Here is a 6,689-nt window from a genome sequence, read left to right as displayed (position 1 = left end):
GAAGGGGAGGACGATACAGCAGCGAGGAGGATTTCTCACTTAAATATAAACCGCGGAATATGTGAACACACCACTCACCTGGATGTTTTGAACACACGATTTCGGTGTATTAAAAGTGTTCGTTTTAGCCTTCACTTTAGTGAAATCGGGGATACGATAGGTCAAAATAGTACGACCCCTTGGAAACTGTCTATTTCTCAAGGCCACGCTGGATCCTTGTTTCATAGGTGAACTGTTGGTATGTTCTGGCTCTTCAAACCTCGCTCGGCTGTCTATTGTGGCAATTCCTGCAACAGAGCGAGACTACTAGTAGTAATTATATATATTTTTGGTGCTCCCTGTAGCGAAGGCCATGGGAATGACTCGAACCTGCAATTCGGTCAATGATTTTGAATCTCATGTCCAAAATGATGTAGATTTATTGCCATTACTGATCCTATGGAATGATTCTTAAAGGGAATCCTCTTTTACAAATCAATTTTCTGTTCCTGTACAAAGTATATATCACATTAACACCGTCGTAACTATATTCACGTGGCACAACGATACCCTTCCCTAGTGGAAATGAGTCATAAAAGTTCGGAGAAAGTATTGTACAAAAGTGGTTCTTCCGATTCTTCTGCTTCCTACGTCTCTACGTTGTCTTAATCGCTTTTAATTAATGTTGTCCTATAATATTTTCTTCGTTTGTTTCTTTTCCATTTTCCTTTGCACGATCTTTCAGTAATATATTGTCACGTGCAGGGGAGACTACAGACACGGTATGTATTTGTGAATGTGTTAATGACAACACGACCAGAAGCTACAAGTACTTATAAAGATACCGCTGTTTTGACTTTGTTTACAAAGTAATGCATGCTGAGTTTTCTACTGCCTGAAGTGTCATCACAGTCTTTGCTTGGCAACAGCTCTCAACAATGGAGAATATTCACCATATGTGCTCACGTCATTACTGTCCGGTCAATATTCCTCAATTGAAATTTTAACTTATAGAGAGTACCATCTGTCCCCAGACTCCATATCAGAGCTCAGTTGAATGCTGAGTTCATTATTGGATTTATGTGGTGAAAAATGAATAAGGTATTCCGCTTTCGTCTGTTACTAAATGTAATTTGGTTACAAGGAGAAAATACATCAGCTATTCATAGACAAACAGATAGCCCACGATTCATCTGATTCATAAATAGTTATGCCGACACCAAAGTATTTAATGAAATAGACTGGAGGTTGAGTAAAAGTGGAAATATTCCAATAAGTTTTCCTACATAAATGGACTAAGTACTGGAGTTGTTTTATCTCCATTTATTTTCTAATTTGACTCTTTATAGGCCGTTACGTATTTGCAGGAATACAAGGTGTGACTGAAATTAAATGGGACGCATTTGTTGCTTTTTTAACCTGAATATAAATATATTTGCATATAAGTGTGCTGCCATAAATAAAAACAGAAGAATCCTATTTGATGCTAGGAAGGAAGTAGGGAAGTAGGAAAATATAGTAACGGTTTGAGATATGTGGATAGAGCCGTACATAGGGATTGTGTACGTGGGATATTGACGTTTTAAAAACAACGCAAAGGAAAGTGGATATTAAGGCCGCGCCATAGCTTAAGCCGTTTGTCGCTGTCGTCCCTCCGCGGTGGCCCAGGTTCTATCATGTGTCTGGTAAAGTGGGATTTGTGGTGGGCAAAGTGGCGCTGTGGCAGGTTTTCTCCGAGAACTTCGGTTTCCCCTGCCAATCTTCATTCCACCAATTGCTCCAATATCACCCTCACCTATCATCTGCGGCTGGTACAATAGGCCAGATGTGGCCGCAATACAAGAGACTTAGTCCCACCCCACTAGCAATGAAAGAATCGTCATAAATCTATCCACGTGTGACGAGTGAAATATTTCGTATGTGTTAAGGAGGAATAAAACTTTGGAAAATAAATCTGAGAACAATTTGTTTAACCATTCCTTTTTCTTCCTTTGGTCTCTATCTTATGTACTCTCCTTCATTCATGGAGTCCTACATAACTTTTCATTTGTCTTTTCTCTTTCTACAGTGCGTACAATCAAGTTCGCGCCGCGGCTGCAATTTGCCGTGAGTCATACCACTGCAGAACGGATGCAGTCGCAGTTGCAACTCCTCCCCGCGACTGCATCCGTTCTGCGGTGGTATGACTCACGGCAAATTGCAGCCGCGGCGCGCACTTGATTGTACGCACTGTATTTGTACTTATGCTATCATTAATATTGTCAGGTGCAGGGATGACTATATATTGAGAATTCGACTCTGCACTACAAATATTTTGACTGATTAGAAAATTTAGGCTCTTACAATTGTTCTCTTTCACCCGTTCATGTTTATTAGTAAAGTTTTTTATATGTGTAAAGCAAAGCGGGACTTCTGAAATAACATTGCTCCCTTGGATATTTCTCTCATAACGTGCAGGAATAGTGGAGCCAGAAAAATCGTCCTTTCTAGGCAACGGCAAGGATAACATATCTCAAGGTGTTTCCAATGCTATTTGTGAAGTTTAATATATTTCAAATGTATTGAAATAAAATTTGGGGGCTATTCTCCCCTGAAATATTTGTATTTATTTGTTTTACTTAAAAATGGAATTGACTGCTCTACCATTAGAATTGATAGAAAAGAATAGCAATATCTGGGCATAATAATTACCTTCACTTTCACATAAGGAGTCAGTATTAAGAGAACTGTCTTCGTCATTCCTCGTTTGTAGTTCGTCTTGAGATGGAACCTGGTAAAAATTACATACCGTATATTAATAATCAGACACCGTATCGAGAACACGCCGTTATCTGTCATGCATGGTGAACAGTGTTCACCGTTTACTGAAAGAACCGAAAATCAATATAGAGAAGAACAATGCTTTCTCATCAGTTCTTGCAACAGAAACTTCATAAGAGAAATCGCGGATTAAGGGAAGAAAAATTTGGATTACATAAACTGTAACTGGTGAGCCGTGTCACTTGACCCTGTGGGTCAAGAACCCAGTTCTCCTACCCACTTAGACCCGTGAACTCCTGCTCAATATGGGTAAGGGACAGGCTCATAAGAACGACTTGCTTGTACGTGATGTACTATGCCTCCCCAAGGTCGAGTAGGGGATCTCGGGAGAGGAAAACCGCTGTCGGCACTATGGGCCAAGCTGGACGGATCTGCTATTCCGAACTGGTAGGGAATACACAACCCAAGTATACACAATTACAACTGGCGTTTCCAAACATATAAATAAATGTATATATTGATAACATGAGTATACAGGTGTACTCTGCCTGATGGGCAGGGACTGGTAAGAACATAATCAACAGCTGATGCAGAACTACACTGTGCCTAGCCGCACAGACTCAGGTATGGGCACGCCTCATGGCATCTTTCGACTTCTCTAGAAAAAAACCTGTACTTCGGCAAGCCTTAAGGGCACACAAGCCTGTACTTCGGCAAGCCTTAAGGGCACAAGGAAATATACACAGGTTACTTGCACGCCTGCGGGGCGATCGGCTGTTTAAGCCAACTCAACTCCAACCAAATTAACTTACGCCACATGGCGTTGTGATGAAAAGGAAACCATCTACAACAGCAAGTCACTTACTGGCGTTTCCAGAATTACAAACACAAAATTAACCTCACGTCTTGATGCAACCTTGATCACGTCGTGAGGGCACTCTTCCCCCTTCAGACTCTGCACAGGCCAAAACAGAATTTCACAAGTTCAAATCAACATAAACGAAATTAATTTTGGAAGCAGCTATGTTACCTTGCTGAAGCCAACGGGGAGAGAGAACGATGCATTCGTTCTGAGTAAGCAGGAAACCTCGCATTCGTCCAGGAGGGGGGGGAACATGGTCAGCTGACCTGACGTCAGCTAAGACTTTTAAGTGGAAAGGAGGAGGAACGGCACGCATCCTGGCGTTTCGGGGGGGGGGGACTCCAAGGAACTTCACGGAGAAGAACCGTTGCACGGTTCAGGATGTCACCCTCTCCCCAGACGCCAAAAAAAAAAAACACTCAGCACTGCACTGGGCCCACTCGCCATCCAATTATCACGACACCTTTCCGCCGCCTTATCACTCCTGGGGCTCTAACTGCCTGCCAGCAAGATTCATTCCGAACACACAGTCCTTGCTCTGTTCCTGCCACACATGTGCGGAGGTGCTCCCTTCCGGAGAGCTGGTGGAGCCACCCAGTCCATTTCTCCGGCACCACCGTCACATCACTTGGCCATTCGCACGCCGACAAGTCAGGAAAGGAGGCCCAACTTCTAGCAGCGAATTCCCGGCCCACAGGAGTCCGAAGGTCCAACTCCTCGTCGGAGACATAACACCAACACACACTCACTGACGACACAAGTTCGTCACTGGCGGGGCCCACATGACGTCTATCACACTCGCGAGCCGAAGGGATAGGATAGAAAGGGATAGCAGACTCTGAAACACAAACAAAAATCACGGCAGACTCAGCATCGTCTCAGGGGGAAGCTCACAAACATATTTACACAAATATGTGGTTGCGATAATACCCAGGTTACATTTTATGGCCTACTCGCCAAGCCTGTAGCTCTTCAGTTGAGACACAAATCCATTTTACCAGTACACCCATATCAGAATTTCCCAGTCGACCCATAACTTAGTCGGACTTAACTATTACAAAGGGTTCAGACCTCTTAATCTCCAGCTTCGTGGAACGGTATCGAGCACTGGAACCTTGAGGGTGGAGCTTCACAAACACTTGACCCCAACCGTAACCTCTACCTCTCTCCTCGATTCATATAGCGATTCGCGACCCTATCTCTAGCCTTCAAAATTCCCCAAGGCTAGTTCCCAAAAAATCTTCTCGGTCCAGACTCAAACGTCCACCAAGGACACACCCTAACTACTCTTCTCGGCCCAGACTCAAAACGTCCACCAAGGACACACACACTAACTACTCTTCTCGGTCCAGACCTAAAACGTCCACCAAGGACACACCCTAACTACTCTTCTCGGCCCAGACTCAAAACGTCCACCAAGGACACACCCTAACTACTCTTCTCGGCCCAGACTCAAAACGTCCACCAAGGACACACCCTAACTACTCTTCTCGGTCCAGACTCAAAACGTCCACCAAGGACACACCCTAACTACTCTTCTCGGCCCAGACTCAAAACGTCCACCAAGGACACACCCTAACTACTCTCCACTCTTCTCGGCCCAGACTCAAAACGTCCACCAAGGACACACCTTAACTACTCTTCAAGGCCCAGACTCAAAACGTCCACCGACGACACACCCACTAACTACTCTTCTTGGCCCAGACTCAAACGTCCACCAAGGACACACACTAGGGTAAATATTCTGAACAATATGACAAACTAATGCCGACTCAGAAACTACATTACCCCGTAATCTACTCTGGGCGTAACTACTTTGGGCATGGACGTCGCCCGCTCGAATCTTTCTCACATTAGGTCCCGCAACGTCCGTACTCGCGGCAAACTTATCTGTGATCTGAGGAGGTAGGCAGACTTCCAGCGCTCTCGACTTTTCCTTCAGCCGCTTCCGCAATTCGTCCAAGGTACCTTGAACGGACACGCCCAACTCCGACGCAAATTTCTCGGCCTCCTCTCTCGGAAGATTGTGGATCCAGGCGAGCGGCATCGCAACAGCATAGAACAACACCAAAAAAATATATATACGAGTCCACGGTCAACTCTACACTCCACAAGCAAGTCCTGATGAAAGAACCCAATGTCTGGTCGAAACCCCGGAACACAAAAGAAACGTTAACTACCGTTAACCACGTTAACTTCGTTAACCACACTCTGCTACCACTTTGAGCCGTGTCCCTTGACCCTGTGGGTCAAGAACCCAGTTCTCCTACCCACTTAGACCCGTGATCTCCTGCTCAATATGGGTAAGGGACAGGCTCATAAGAACGACTTGCTTGTACGTGATGTACTATGCCTCCCCAAGGTCGAGTAGGGGATCTCGGGAGAGGAAAACCGCTGTCAGCACTATGGGCCAAGCTGGACGGATCTGCTAGTCCGAACTGGTAGGGAATACACAACCCAAGTATACACAAATACAACTGGCGTTTCCAAACATATAAATAAATGTATATATTGATAACATAAGTATACAGGTGTACTCTGCCTGATGGGCAGGGACTGGTCAGAACATAATCAACAGCTGATGCTGAACTACACTGTGCCTAGCCGCACAGACTCAGGTATGGGCACGCCTCATGGCATCTTTCGACTTCTCCAGAAAAAAAACCCTGTACTTCGGCAAGCCTTAAGGGCACACAAGCCTGTACTTCGGCAAGCCTTAAGGGCACAAGGAAATATACACAGGTTACTTGCACGCCTGCGGGGCGATCGGCTGTTTAAGCCAACTCAACTCCAACCAAATTAATTAACTTACGCCACATGGCGTCGTGATGAAAAGGAAACCATCTACAACAGCAAGTCACTTACTGGCGTTTCCAGAATTACAAACACAAAATTAACCTCACGACTTGATGCAACCTTGATCACGTCGTGAGGGCACTCTTCCCCCTTCAGACACTGCACAGGCCGAAACAGAATTTCACAAGATCAATTCAACATAAACGAAACTAATTTTGGAAGCAGCGATGTTACCTTGCTGAAGCCAACGGGGAGAGAGAACGATGCATTCGTTCTGAGTAAGCAGGAAACC

General features: G+C 44.9%; 1 long non-coding RNA gene across 1 annotated transcript; it reads right to left on the bottom strand.

Annotated features, from left to right (window-relative positions):
* Nucleotides 1-203: 203 nt before the first annotated feature.
* On the bottom strand, nucleotides 204-6,670 carry LOC117282913. Its single transcript, XR_004513838.1, has 3 exons — nucleotides 3,770-6,670; nucleotides 2,671-2,749; nucleotides 204-287 (listed from the first exon to the last, which is right to left on the bottom strand). It is a non-coding gene; the product is annotated as an uncharacterized LOC117282913 (long non-coding RNA).
* Between the last annotated feature and the right edge of the window lie 19 nt (nucleotides 6,671-6,689).

This window comes from Cryptotermes secundus, unplaced genomic scaffold, assembly GCF_002891405.2.
Source record: "Cryptotermes secundus unplaced genomic scaffold, Csec_1.0 scaffold3454, whole genome shotgun sequence".
Classification (NCBI taxonomy): Eukaryota; Metazoa; Arthropoda; class Insecta; order Blattodea; family Kalotermitidae; genus Cryptotermes; species Cryptotermes secundus.
This window is presented reverse-complemented; position numbering and strand designations above follow the sequence as displayed.